The 15,439-nt window shown below is 43.3% G+C and overlaps 1 protein-coding gene across 19 annotated transcripts in view; it reads left to right on the top strand.

Moving 5' to 3' along the window:
• NCOA2 (nuclear receptor coactivator 2) overlaps positions 1-15,439 on the top strand; it is a 368,943-nt gene that overhangs the window by 56,370 nt on the left and 297,134 nt on the right. For 14 of the 19 annotated variants that reach the window (XM_078352617.1, XM_078352625.1, XM_035276640.3 and 11 more), the window contains exon 1: positions 7,551-7,659. The exons of 1 other annotated variant lie outside the window; for it this stretch is intronic. The gene's annotated coding sequence lies outside the window, so the exon portion shown is untranslated. Of the gene's footprint in view, positions 1-7,148; positions 7,341-7,550; positions 7,660-8,917; positions 9,025-15,439 lie in introns of those variants that run through there. 4 more of the 19 variants (XM_035276632.3, XM_078352609.1, XM_078352612.1 and 1 more) reach the window with 2 other exon arrangements.

Below are 15,439 nucleotides of genomic sequence, written 5' to 3'. Positions count from 1 at the left end.
TCTCTGCCTCCTGGGTTCAAGCAATTATCCTGCCTCAGCCTCCCAAGTAACTTGGACTACAGGTGTGCGCAACCATGTCCAGCAATTTTTTTTTTTTTTTTTGTATTTTTAGTAGAGACGAAGTTTCACTATGTTGGCTAGAATGGTCTCCATCTCCTGACCTCGTGATCTACCCGCCTCAGCCTCCCAAAGTGCTGGGATTACAGGCATGAGCCACCGCATCTGGCCCAAATTTTCATTTTCTAATTGTTCCTAATATGTAGGAACAATTAATTTTTGTATACTGACCTCCCATTCTAGAGATCTTATTAAATTTAATTATAATAGTCTGTAGATTCTTTCGGATTCTTCACATAAACATTCATGCCAACTGCAAATAATGCTATTTTTCCCTTAGCAATCCTCATACCTTTTTTTTTCTTTTATCACATTGGCTAGAACTGCCTGTACAATGTTGGATACAAATGGTAATACTAGACATACTATTTGAAATTCTCTTTCCCAATCTCAGGGGGAAGCTATACATGTTTCACCATTGAGTACAATGTTTGTTATAGGCTTTTTTGTATATATACTTCTTTATATTGGGGAACTTCCTTCTCACTCAACTTTCTAAATGCCAATACTACTTTGTTTAGGTATAATTTGCATATGTTAATAGAAAACTACACAAATCCTAAGGGTACAACTCAATACATTTTTGACAATAGTTTGTCAAAATGTAACTATCATCTAGATCCATATTCATCATCCCAGATTATTTCTTCATCCCTCCAAAATTCTATCTTCCCTTTTTCCAGTCAGTCTGCACCCCCCACAACCCTGGCATCAACTTTCATCATTACAATAGTCATTGTGCCTGCTCCTGTAGTATTCTAGTACAAATGGAATTGTACAGAATGCACTCATATGACTACTTTTGCTTAGCAAAATGCTTCTGAAATTCATTCATGTTGTTGCCTCTTTCAGTAATTTGTTCCTTTATATTGTTGAGTACTATTCCATTATGTGAATATACTTCACTTTGTTCCTCCACATAGCTTGATGATGGAAATTAGTTTTCAGGTTTTCACTATCATGAATAAAACACCTATTAATGTTCTATACAATCTTTTGGTGAACATCTGTTTTCATTTCTCTTAGAAAAATATCTTAGAGAACTATTGGGTAGAATTGTGTATGCTTAACTTTAATAAGAAGTTTCTGTTTTCCAAGATGTTTGTACAGTCCTGCCAGCAAAGAATGAGAGTTGCAATTTTCCACATTCTCCCCAATATTTGATATTGTCAGTCTTTTTTGTTTCTTTTTTAGACAACAGTCTCACTCTGTCACTCAGGCTGGAGTGTAGTGGCACAATCTCAGCTACTGCCACCTCTGCCTCTCAGATTCAAGCAATTCTCCTGCCTCAGCCTCCCAAGTAGCTGGGATTAGAGGCATGCTCTACCATGCCCAGCTAATTTTTATATTTTTAGTAGAGACGAGGTTTCATCATGTTGACTAGGCTGCTCTCAAACTCCTGACCTCAAGTGATCCGCCCACCTCAGCCTCTCAAAGTGCAGGGATTACAGGCATGAGTCACTACACCTGGCCACTCTCTCTTTCTTTCTTCTTTCTCTTTCTCTCTCTCTCTTTCATTCTTTCTTTCACACAGGTTCTTGCTCTCTTGCTGAGGCTAGAGTGCAGTGGCGTGATTATGGCTCACTGCAGCCTCAACCTCACAGGTTCAAGTGATCTCCTGCCTCAGCCTCCTGAGCAGGTGGGACTACAGGTGTGTGCCACCACACCTGGCTTATTTTTTATTTAATTTTTGTAGAGATGGAGTTTCACTATGTTGCCCAGGCTAGTCTTGAACTCCTGGGTTCAAGCCATTCTCCTGCCTTGGCCTCCCAAAGTGCTTGGAATACAAGCATGGCCCATGTTTCCTTCTAGGTGCTTTATGGTTTGGGTTTTATCATTTAAGTCTGTGATTCATCTTGAATTCATTCTTGGGTATGGTAAAAGGTCAATATTTTCTCCATACTGATATCTAGTTGTAGCACTACTTATTGATAAGACTTTCCTCTTTTTTTATTGAATTTCTTTGACAACTTTGTACAAAATCCATTGACTATAAATCTGGGTGCCTATTTCTGAATTCTCAATTCTGTTCCATTGATCTGTTTGTCCATTCTTACACCAATATTACACTGTCTTAACTAGTGTAGCTTTATAGAAAATATTGAAGCCAGCAGTGTAAGTCATTCAGCTTGTGCTTCCTCAAGTTTGCCTTGCCTATTCTAAGTAATATATATTTGCATATAGATTTTAGAATTAGTACCTCAATTTTTATTTAAAAAGCTTGCTGGGATTTTGATTGGGATTGCATTGAATCTATAGATCCATTTGGGAAGTGCCGACATTTTAATACTGAAGACATCTTAATAGTGTTTTCTAAAACAGAAATGGGGTCTTGCTTTGTTGCCCAGACTGATCTCAAACTCTTTGCCTCAGGTGATCCTCCTGCCTCAGCTTCCCAGAGTGCAGGGATTACAGGCATGAGCCACTACACCTGGTCCCATCTCTTTTTTTAAAAGTCTAATTTTTTGGCCTGGCATGGTGGCTTATGCCTGTAATATCAACACTTTGGAAGGCTGAGGTGGGTGGATCACTTGAGCTTTAGGAGTTCAAGACCAGCCTGGGTAAGATGGTAAAACCTCATCTCTACAAAAAAAAAAAAAAAAAAAAAAAGCTGAGTGTGGTGGCACATGCCTGCATTCTTGACTATTAGGAAGGTCAGGGCTGCAGTGAGCTGTGATTGTGCCACTGCACTTTCTGGCCTGAGTGACAGAGTAAGATCCTGTCACAATAAAATAAAATACGTTTTTAAGATACAGAGTATTGCTGTGTTGCTCATGCTGGCCTGTGACTCCCATGCTCAAGTAATTGTCCCGCCTCAGCTTCCCAAGTGGTTGGGACTATAATAAGCATGTGCCACTGTGCCCAGTCCATTTCTGTTTTTAGGCTGTTGTGAATTTCTATTAGCATTTTTTTTCTCAATGTAGAGATCACGCACATCTTTCATTAAGTTTATTCCTAAATATTTGATTTTTTAAATGCTTTTGTAAATGGCATTTAAAAAATTTTCATTTTCCGGTTGTTTCATGCTAACATACAGAAGAAATACAATTGGAATTGTACCTTGTGATCCTACATTCATTTTAGTAGTTTATGGATTCTTTTGAATTTTATATGTACACTATCTCATCATTGGTGAATAAGTTGGGTTTTACCTCCTTCCAATTCATTCTCATCTTATTACATCAATAAAATTTGCAGAGATGCTAAATAACTTGCCCAAGTTCATGCATTTAGTAAGAGCCAAGATTGAAACTCCTGTCAATCTTATTCCAGAATACCCTGGAATGAGTGTGGGTGTATTAATATTTATTTTTGTTTAAGAAATAAGGGAGGTATGAATAGAAAAAGTAATTAGGGACATATCAAAGAGGTTCTTAATATAAGGTAAAGGAATTGAATTGTATTCTGTAGGTAATGAAGGATCATTAAGTGTTTTCAAGTGGGAAATTAACAAAATAAGACCAGGGGATGAATCTTGTGACAGTGTACAGTATGACTTGAAGGGAGCCCATTCATTCATTTATTCAGTCTTTTCATGATCATTTATTGAGTATGTTCTAGGAATTATTATAGGTATTGAGGAATGATGATCTTTCTTTTCTTTTTTTTTTAAGACAGAGTCTCGCTCTGTCACCAGGCTGGAGTGCAGTGGCACCATCTTGGCTCACTGCAACCTCTGCCTCCTGGATTCAAGCGATTCTTCTGCCTCAGACTTCTGAGTAGCTGGGACTACAGGTGCACACCACTATGCCCAGATAATTTTTTTTCTTGTATTTTTAGTAAAGACAGGGTTTCTCCATGTTGGCCAGATGGTTTCGATCTCTTGACTTCGTGATCCACCCTCCTCGGCCTCCCAAAGTTCTGGGATTACAGGCGTGAGCCACCATGCCTGGCCAATAATGTGTTTCTTAGAGTAGCAGAGATACAAGTGATGAAGAGTAGAATCGTAATACAATCTTAGGTATGCAGTGAAGGCAGGTCTGTGACTTGGCATTAATTACTTGAAATCTCTGAAGCTCAGTTTTATTGTAAGTAAAATGGGAATAATAATACATATAATGACTACTTCAGTAAGAAAAAGATGTATGTAATATGCTTGACCTGTATTAGACATTTATTTATGGTAGCTATAATATTTAAGGGATTTAGAAGAGAGCAAACAATAAGAATGAGACATTTCATCACATAGTTTTTCAATAATCAAATTGACAAATGTTTTAACTGACTCCCCCACCCCATGATTACATTTTAATAGAATCAACTATAGATTTTTGCTTTGGCAATTTAAGAGTGCACCAAAATAGAGATAACTGTGCTACACACAGATTTAGCTAACATAATAATATTCCCTTACATCTGTATAAAGAGCTTGATAGTTAACAAAGTGCATTTATTTACACCATTTTGAGTCTTGCAAAAATTACACAAAAGAGGAAATTGCGATGTTTAGTGACTTGAGGTCACTCAGTAAGTTAGACACTTCACATCATTTTGGCTTATATTCTATAGCTCTTTTTGCCATACTGTTACCTCTAATTATCTCATGATGCATGCTAGTAGTGTTAACTCAAAAATAGTGTAGAATCTCCCACATTTATGCAATTTACTTATGAAAAAAGTGAGTACTTTGAAAACTGTGTAAGAGAAGGCAGACAAAAATAAAAATTCTTGTCTTATAGCAGTCATATTCTGATTATTCCTAAGTTATACTATTAAATATATAATTTGTCATTTTCTTTTCTTTGTTGCATTTACAATTCTGCTGACATTTTTGGTGTTTCCTTGCCTCATCCATTCATGGTACGTTGTTTCTACTAAATTTCAATAATTTCCTTCCCCTTTGTGATCTGCACCCACATATTTTTTCCTTTTGGGTTGTTCTCTCTTGGTAATATACCCAGTTCCTATGTCTTTGCCTTTTTTCTTTCCTTCTTCCTTATTTTCCTTTGTCTCATTAAGTCAACTTATCTACTGCCTTTTCTACCTTTTCATTTTACAGGATCACAGTGAGGATTCATTAAAAATTACAGCTAGTTTTTATAAACAATTGTTCTGAGATCTCACGGAAATCAAAGTTCTTTCAAAGTATGGAAAATACTTTTTATAAACATGTTTTATGAGCAAGGCACTGGAGGATGAGGTGGGGAAGGGGACATGAGGATTGGAATATATACTATTATTTATATTTCACAGATTCAATAAAACAACAAACACAATTCCTTGTTAGGTGCTATACAAACAAGAAGACTACGTCTTGGGCTCTGCAGAGCTTACAATCTAGTGAAAAAGAGAGACAAATATATAAACAACTCTAGTGCAAGACAGAATACTGTTACAGCAAGAGCGTGAAGTTTAGAGGGCGCCCAGGGATTGTACAAGACAGAGTTTAAGTCACACAATTCAAGCTCAGGCAATCGAGTAGCACCTGGCATGGAACTCATCTACTATGCTGTCAGAGGTTTTTGTTTATTTCTTGTAAGAAAACGTATTCAGCCGTCATAAGAAGTTTTGGATAATATGGGAATGCAATGGTGGGAAGTCACTTGTTTGCAGAGGTTTCGTGAGTAGAATTAAGAAGTGTGAAATCTATGATTGCAGAGGACTGATGGACTTTGGACTTCTGCCAAAATGGGAGGGATGGGAAGCACGAAGGAAAATCCTTTTTTTTTTTTTAAATCACAACTCCTAATAACTCACACTTGGGGGTGAGGACAGGAAAGCAAATCCAGAGTTCAGCATTGTGACAAACCTCAGGTGACTCCTACCCCATTGTAGACACGCTACACACTGGTATTAGCAGAAGATAGGCCATAGACAAACTCCATTTCCTCTCAACGCTTTGGGAACATAATTCTATTATTCCAGCTAGCTAAAAAAAAAAATCTTTAAAAATGTACATTAATATATAGTCATTGCAAACATTTCAAACGCTAGATAGGTGTGCAAAATAAAAAGCGGAAGTACCTCATCAGCGGCTTCTTATATTCCCGAGCGCTAACATTTGTTGTTATAGGCTTCTAGGCATTTTCCATCCACAAACACACACCCCACATACTTTTTTGTTCTTTTCCCAAATAAAATTGGTGGTACACCCACATACTTTAGGATGAAGACACGATTAAAAGTATGGGCTTTGGAGCTCACCAGAACTGGGCTCAAATCCTCTCCTGTGTGACCCTGGGCAAATTACTTGTTTAAGCTTCCACTTTTATTGTGAACTGAAAAGCCGTAATGACTTCGGAAGGTTTTAAGATTGAGGTCTACATCGTATACATCACTCAGCACAGTGAGATACATAGTAAGTGTTCAATAAACCCTCTTATTGTCTCCCGCAAGCGACCTTTCTCATAGAAAAAGCAGGGAATATGTTCCCGTCATGTTTGATAACTGCCGTTAAACAAACGTTGCTGATTTTTTTCAACTAATTACAATATAAGTTGGAAAAAAAACTTGCTTTTCCAAAGCATAGGACAGATCCGTCTAAATAACACTTAACGCCAATCTCCACTAGTCCATGTCTAGAGAATGGACTTTCCAGTACAAACGTTTGTGATTTCATGACGTGCCGTGAATTCTCAACCACGTTAAGTTTTACACCCTGTGTGCAGCATTTGCTTTATCCCGCAATTGTGGGATGGCACCCCTTTCAGCTCCCACAGTCGCGCTGCTCCATCTCCTCTGGAGATAGGAGTGCAATGGGAGATGCCTCTCCCCGTTGGAGCCGTGGGGGACTTGACGGATGCCGGGCGCCTCCCGGGATCAGCGGCAGGACCCGTTGTTGGGTGGGGCGAGGTGCGCCCGAGGGGTGCTGGCCAGGGGACCCGGCCGGACGGGTGGGACGGTCCTCCCTCTGCGACCCCAGGACTCGGCTCTCCCCGATCTTCATCTTGGGGAACGTCCCTGCCGTCTGCAGCTCCCAGGTCCCACTGCCTCTTACTTGGCGGCCCGGGCCCGTCCCAGTCGCTAGTTTTCTTTTTGGCATTGCCCTTTGCCCTCGCATGCAGTCCTCTGTTGACTCTCTCTTCAGTTCCAGTCACCCCTAGGTCACCCTTCCTCTATCACAGTCACCCATTTTGTACCCTGTCCCCTTACTCTTCTTCACCTCTCCCCGGGCCGCCTTCTCAGAGGACTCTGCCGAAGGAGATGCTGCGGACCCCACGGCCAGGGGCTGCTCCCCGGACAACCCTGCGTCTACCTTTGCCCCTTCCTTGGGGGCGCGAGAGGCAAGTTTCCGCCCCGTCCTTTTCCCGGTGACAGGACTTGGCGGCTGCCACTGCCGGGGAGGGAGAGAGGGACGGCCTGGATCTCGAGCCCCCTCCCCTGCTCGCGAGCTCGCGCGGTCTGTCTCCGCAAGTGCGGAGACGAGGAGGAGGAGGAGGAGGAGGAGGGAGAGGGAGTTGGGGGAGGATCTCCATTGAAATAAACAACCAGGCAGCAGTTATTAACACGGGAACATGGCGGCCGCAGCCTCGGCTACCGCTTCGGCGGCGAAGGTCAGCGCCGACGGCAGCCGGCACCTGACGGCGTGACCGACCCGAGCCGGTAACCGCGCCTTCCCCCGGGGCCGCGAGGGCGGGCGGGGGGCGGGCGGCAGGCGGGGGGCGCCGCGTCCCCACCCCCCGGCCGCGACTGCCCTTCCTGCGCCGAGCCCGGGCAGAGCCGTGCGCCTCCGAGAGGCTTTTTTTGTGTGGGGGGACCGCCGCCGGAGTGCGCGGAAAACGGGAGTTGCATCCCGGAGGCGCAGCAACGCTGGGGAGTTGGGGCTTGGGGGTGGGGAGGGCGGGAAGCGGCGGACAGACGCGGAGTCCCCGGGAGAGAAAGGAGGCGCTCCAGCGCCTTGCGAGAGCTCAGGAGACGAGTCCCGGAGCGCGAGGCGGGCGGAGGCTGCAGCTCGCGGCGCCGGCGAGAGGTGAGCTCCGAGGCACAGCGGGGAGGCCGGGGGTGCGGCCCCCGCCCCAAGGAGCGAGTGCCCGCCGACCAGCCCAGTGCGGGGTCAGCGGAGACCGAGGTTTCAGCCCCTCGGGGGCAGCGCAGCAGAGCCAAGAAGGTGAATCCGGGGTAGGTGCATTCTTTAATGGAAGCGCGGAGCGGCTGCAGCAGAGAGTGGGAGCCGGGCGAGGGGAGGCAGGACTCGGGAAGTGCCGGGGGTGGTGAAGGTGAAGCGGGGTGTCTGGGCGGCCGGCAGGCTGCGGCGCGGGGAGCGGAAGGGGAGCCGCGGCCGGGAGGGCAGCCCGGGCCCTTGTCAGCGCCGGGGGCGGGGGGCGAGGGGCGAGGGGCGCCCAGTGCCGCGGGCGGACGGGAAGGAGCTGCGGCGGGCGGGGCGGGCGGCGCGCTGGGGCCGAGCAGGCCGGGCCGCGGTGGGGGCGGGGAGCCGGGGGCCGGGCCGCGGCGGCGCGGAGCCGGGCTCGCCCCTGACTGAACTTTCTGGGTACGGGTGTGTGTGCCGGAGGCGCGCTGGGGCCGGGGCCGGGGCCGGGGGCGGGAGGCGGGCCGGGAGGTTCCGGGTTGGCTCGCCAGCGCCCCCTTTTCTCGCCCCCTTCTCCCCGCCCCTGAAGGGACAGGCCCTCGGGGCCCCAGGCGGGAAGCGGGAGGGGCCCTCGCGGCTGCCTCCCGATGGTCACGCCCCGGGCCCGGGGACCCGGCTCCCTCGGGCCTCTGGGGGGTGCTGGAGGGGACCCGGGTCTCGTTGCCGGCTGTGCTCCCCGCCCCCTCCTCTCGGGGGAGTCCCGGAGGCGCCTCTTCCGAGACCGGGGGTGGGTCGGTCCCTGGTTAGATGGCCCCTCCCTCTCCCCCTCCCTCTAGTGGTTTCCGGGGCCTGCGGGACCGAGGGGCGGGAATCGTGGACCAGAGTCCCCTTCTGCCGGCCCGGAGCTGGACTGGGCCTCACGCGTTCTGGGTCCGTCACTGGTAGGGGAAACTTTCCTAAACCAGATACAGAGCCTGAACACCTTCCTCCGCCACCTCGTCCTCTAATCCCACTCCCACTCCACCTCCTCCGTCGCCTTCCCCTCCCACCGACCCGAATCTCGCTGCGTCTGACTGATGGGGCAGTGAGCCAATCGAAGACGGGGAGCCGACCTGCCGGGTGTCGGTGAGCCAATCGTGCGAACGGAGGAAGGAAGGGGCGGGGTTTCTCCAGACCAGTAAGAGCCAAGTTGCTTGAGGGGCGGGGGAGTCGTGGAGACGCTGAGAGCGAACTACTCTTGTTCATCCCCTAGTTGCCCGCTCCTTGATCTCTGGGGTTGTGTCACTTAAGAGGGGCTTCGACCCGGGGAGGCATGCCGAGATACTCGAGGTCTTGTATGTCTATCGTACTGAAATAGACGTTGTCTTAGACACAACGAAGTCTAAAGCCACTTTAGGATGTGCAGTAACTCCCCGAGGCCCGTTTCTAAAATGGCATATGCTGTAGTGATCCTGTCCTGGACCTCAGTGCCAGGTTTACATACTAATGGTCACAGAAGTTACCCGTTTACCTCTATTCTATTCGGTTTCACTCAGCTACGCCAGAATGGGGACAATGAAATTTGAAAGGGGACCCTGAGAATGAAGCCATCTGAGTAGTCTCACATCAACTGATTATTGGGAGTGGAAAGCATCATTGTTCCTAATGGCCTCACTGGTTCCTTGTTTAATTAGAGCACCAAGCCCCAAAGTGCACTCGGCATTTGGGGATGTCATTAAAAAAAAAGTTTTGGTGTATGGTATGCATTTTTTTTTTCTTCTTGCTCTTTCTTGGGCAAACAAAATGAAGTTGGAAACTAAAGCATCACTGATTGAAACATTAAGTGTGGGTATTTAAGGAGCAAAGCTAATCAAAGAATATTTGTCTACAGGAAAAAGTCTGAGTAAAATGTAGTTTGCCAGATTACGCCCACACAAAAGATTCTTAAAAATAATTTTAATTTTCTTAAACACTGCTGAGTTGTGCAGTGTGGGGGTACTTTTCTGGTATATACAAGGTTAGGAGACATCTTTGGTTAACTGTTCATTGGGTGTTGAAAAAGTCAAGTGACTTTTTCAACTCTTGACTTTTAGGAACGGAGGTCTTTGGTTCTCTGTAGATCACAGGTTGGTCTGCAGGAATAGCAGTCTTTTAAAAAGAAAGCAGCTGCTACAAAGCGTGTGTGTGTGTGTGTGTGTGCGTGCACGCGCGTCTCTGTGTGTGTTCCTGTTCTTTGTTGGTGAGGTTAGGGCACACTGACAAAAGTAGTACTCTCTTTCTTACCTGGAATTTGTAGAATCTTTGGGAGTTCAAAGAATGAATAGTATTAGATTAAGAATGAATTCATTCATTTTTGTCGTAAGTATCCCATGAATTTAATTTTGGGAGTTTTTTCTTTTACGTATCTTATGTGCAAAATACGTATCCTTTTTGTAGTTCAAGCCTTTATTAATATGGGGTTACTAAGAATTGAGGGGGACTGCAGTTCTAGGTAACAGTATTTGCCAAACTCTACAAATGTTCTGTTGTAATATACTATTTTCAAATTTACCGTGTGAATTCCCAATTCAGGATCATTTTGGGTGCATGTAGACAAGAATTAATTGCATTTTGCTTTAGCTCTTGAGATGTTGTTTGTGATAAAATAGTATAAACAGAGAAGATAAACCAAACACTTACTTAGACTGATAGAGGTAGGGAATATTATAAACAACATTCAAAATTGGACAACATTCAAAACCCCTCATCATTTGTTAATTTAGTTACTGATGGGCACTCTGACACATGCCCTTCTCTCTTTTGTATGCTTAAGAGCAACATAATATTTTACCTAATTATATATAACAATCCTTGAAAATGTTTTCAGATTCTTGGTTGCAGAGAGAACCAAGTCTCCTAATGCCTGGCTTGGGGGAAAAAACCTCTCAAGCATATGGAGGCATCTAGAAAAAGATGTGCATCGTCAGCTGTGATTCCATTGTGTGCTCTCAGACTGGATCTTAGCTTCCTTCCTCCTGGGAATTTCAGTCTTAAACAGAGGAGTTCTTTGACTTTTAGATGTCAGAATACTGAAGCAGGAGGGTAGAAAAGAGCTCACCAATTATGAATTTAATGTGTTTTGGGTAGTTAATATATTTTGGATTTTAACCCTTCATGGGTTAAATATAATTTAGATATAATTTAGATGACTTTGGCTAACTGTAAAGAGCATTTTATTAAAAATATAAAATGTAGATGTCGGAGGGGGACTTGGGCTGTGGATAAAGGGGTAATGCTCCTTAGTTGTCTTTATTTGTAGTTGTATCTTATTAAAGCTTTCCAAGCCTTAGTAGCATCAAGGATCTGTGAGCAGTGCTTCCATTACATGCCCTGTATTTAAGGATTCAGTACCGTAGCTGTTTCAAATCACATAAGGTTGAAATGTGACCCATAAGTTGACAGCTTGGATTTCTTGGGAAAATGGTTTGTGTTGTATTCAATTTAAAAGCAATTCTTTTAAGTACTTGTTAGGATACTGGATAGTAAAGAAAAAGAAAAAAGGGAGGGGTCTCTTTAGACAATTTTTCTATAAGATTAATTTGCTAAAATGCACAGTATGCCCTTACTTGATACTTTGGCCATTATTGTGTCATAATCGAAGTTATATTTAAAAGCAAAATTAATGCTTATTTATTATGACAAAACTGCTATTTTGAAAATTACTATAATATTTTGTATGTGTAGTTTTGTTTGGTAATATATGTTATTACATGCTTTATTGGTTTTAGATTAAGAGAATAGGAGGGAGAAAATAAGTCACTGCTTTAAGGTATTGGTCTTTTATTGCAGCAAATCGTAAAATCAGCAGCAAATCAGGATCTTTTCCCGTAGTGAAAGAATAAGACTATAGTTCATACCAAAAATGAAAGCCGTTTTAAGAGAAAATGGAATAAAACCTTCATTTCTTTTTGTACCCTTTTGTATTTCAGGCTAATTTTACCTGTATGCCTAACTTTTCTAAACAAACAAAAAAGGTTCTAAGTGTTTGTTTTTCCTTTTTTGTTTTAAAGACTTTGAGACGGTTTATGAATTGCAAGCTGTAAAAAGAATATGTCATTACTCTTTAAAGTCTATTACAAGTAATGTCTGGAAAAGCTATGAAATACCGTTTTAATGTCGCAGATCTTCAATTCAGACATCATAAAGAAAACACTTCTTTATGGATTCTAGATGCTAATATCTAGATAGAGGTGAGAATGTGACTTTGGTGGATATTTTAGAAGCTAATGTAGTTCTCTTAGCTTTTGTAAAACTGATTATGAAAAGGAGTAGAAGTCTTAAAGGTAAACTATGAAGGCAAATGAAATTAAAAGACTAGGTGGTCTGCCGGTAGATCCTAATACTGTTAGCTTTTAGGGCAAAGATTTTATGTGTTTACTCTATGAAATGTTGATCAGTGACCACATTTCTGGCTCCCCATGGCTGTGATGACATAATGCAATTGTGGAAATGTTGATTCTAGGACAATTTTCAGTTGGTTCCCTGGTTGGAAATTTCTAGAGAAGAGTTAAACGAGCAGGGAACCTTTCGTGGTGGTTTACATAGCTGTTTTTGAGGCTTTGGACACAGAATCATCATTTTGAGTAATAAAGCAAGGGAACTGCTTATAGGTAGAAGTTATTTGCAACCAGTTAAATGTTCTAAAGGAAAATAAAACATCTATACTTTGACTAGGCATCAGCTGACAGATACATGGAGAACTGAAGTTAGCCTGTTAATTCTGGCAGAATTTATGCTTTGCAGTTAGCCAGTTCCAAACTGTTTGAGCTCCCCTGGCCAAGTTAAATGTTACTTTGGTCTTGTTGTTGTCATTATTATTATATTATTATTTTGAGATATGGTCTCACTCTGTAACCCAGGCTGGAGTGCAGTGGCATGATCACAGCTCACTGTATGTAGCCTTGACCTCCTAGGCTCAAGCAATCCTCCTGACTCAGCCTCCCAAGTAGTTGGGACTACAGGTGTGCATCTCCATGTCTGGCTAATTTTTGATATTTTTTGTAGAGATGAGTCTTGCCACGTTGACCAGTCTGATCTTAAACTCCTGGGCTTAGGTGATCCTCTTCCCTTGGCTTCCCAAAGCGCTGGGAGTAAAGACATCAGCCACCACACCTGGCCATCATTTTGGGCTTTTTGGACCTTGTCTTTGCCTTCTTGTCTTACTTAACTATTGTCTTATTCATTTGTTCATTTAGTCATTTGGTGAGTACTCTGTCCTGGCCTTTTCAGTGTACTTTCATAGTATAAATCATCCATTATGGAGCCAGTGATTAAAGGGGGAACAACATAGAGTGGGTGATCACTTTTTGTGGTTGGGGAGGAGGTGGGAGGGGACATAATTACCTTAATTTCAATTTGCTTTAGTACTTAGGATCTGTTCTATGTGTGTGTGTGTAATTTTATGTGTGTGATATTATATCAGCACATTCTGCTTTGATTTGGGTTTGGATTGTCTTTTCCCTGAAAGTAGGATTATAATGTTTACAATAAAAAATCTTGTTAAATGTTTCCTTAACTGATTAGCTTACAACTAAATAGATTTGATTTAGTGAAGGTATGAATATTTAGAATTATTTTTGTTTTATTTCCTCTGGAATCATGTTGTGCCTCTCTGGCCTTAAGTCCTGTGTAGTGTATGGTAAGGAGGGTTGGTCAAAGGTGATAGGCAATGCCTGTGGATTGTTGCTGCTTTAGGACAACACATTCTGGGCCTTAACCACCTAGGTTTCTGAAGGATGGAATGCTCCTGTGTGTAGCTTTGTGCTGCGGTTGTAAGTTTTTCTACATGTAGCTCATTCTTACTCTTTTTTTCCCTTTTTTTGAGACAGGGTCTCACTCTGTAACCCAGGTTGGAGTGCAGTGGTGTGATCTCAGCTCACTGCAACCTCTGCCTCCTGGGTTCAAGAGATTCTCTCACCTAAGCCTCCTGAGTAGCTGGGACTACGGAACCACGCCACCATTCCTGGCTAATTTTTGTATTTCTTGGTAGAGATGAGCTTTCACCATGTTGGCCAGGCTGTTCTTGAACTCTTGACCTCAAGTGTTCCACCTGCCTTGGCCTCCCAAAGTACTAAGATTACAGGCGTGAGCCATTGCACCTGGCCCATTCCTGCTCTTGACTGAAAGGTATGTATTAGAAGAGTAACAATGATAACAACAGAAATGATAATAACAGCCGTCATTGAGTGCCAGCACCCTGATAGAGCCTTTTTTAATGTGTGCTTCATTCTTTGATTCTTGCCACAACCCTATAAAATAGAGGTTACCTCCATTTTCCAGAAGGAGACTGAAGTGAGGTAAGTCCTGTGCCTGTGAGCAAAACTTTGGGAGGAAAAATTAACTTTGCCGCTGAGTGGAGGAAACAAACCAGAAACATCAGAGGGAATGGTTGAATTTGGAAATGTCTTTCTTTTAGGAATCTGAGAAAGCGAATGTTTGTGGGATGTTATAAGGTTCAGTCTACTTGTTAAGTCCATAAGAAGGATGAATACATGTGAATAGTACCAGTCCTGCAAATTATATCAGCAGGCATCTCCCAGACCCTTGGGTTAAGAGATTATTTTAAGACCTAAGAGTAGTCTCTAGCTTTTTTAGTTATCAGCTCAGTTTTTAACAGTTCTTAAAATTATAGATTTTTTTTCTTTTAATTTTCAAGAAATAAGATTTATAATGAGTGAAGTAAAATAGTTAACATTTGTTGAGTGTTTACTGAAAACCAAGTGCAGGGCAAAGGTGCCTCTACAGTACTCTTGTATGTGTCTTGCTAGAGCATTGAGAGGTAGAACCCTATTCTCGTTAGCTGTGTTACCCAGTGCTTTGCTGAGATAACATAGGTCAGTAATTCTCCACTAGTGAAAAGGAAAGGAGTAGGGAACGTACGTATTTTGCAAAAGCATATTCAGGTTGCCTATTGTTCTCACAATAAAAAGCTCAGAAAATAAAGCTCAAGAAAACTTGATTGTGGGGGATAGGTAGAAAATAGATCGACAGAGCTCTACAGAGGATAGAGGCTTAGAAAGGATAGAATGCTGATAAAGGTATTTGGCTTCTTTAATTCTAGGATGTTTAACTGTTGGGTGCAGCTTGTGTGATGCATGTTTGGCGGATGTTTTGTAATCCATGTAGCATGGATGACTTGGTGTTGAGGTATTGTAGTCCCAAAAAGAAGGCTGATAATATATTCAGTCATCTGACTTCTGCTCTGCTATTTGTGGAATTCTTCTCTCTGCTCAATTGTTTGCAGGGAGCGTGGAGAGCTTTCAGGCAACTGTTTCACCTGCACATGTAGGATCAGCATAAATCGCTTTTAATGTTCCAGCTGCTGAGACTGAAGACCTG

This window comes from Callithrix jacchus, chromosome 16 (assembly GCF_049354715.1).
Source record: "Callithrix jacchus isolate 240 chromosome 16, calJac240_pri, whole genome shotgun sequence".
Classification (NCBI taxonomy): Eukaryota; Metazoa; Chordata; class Mammalia; order Primates; family Cebidae; genus Callithrix; species Callithrix jacchus.
The sequence above is the reverse complement of the archived record's forward strand: the minus strand, read 5'-3'. Positions and strand labels throughout refer to the sequence as shown.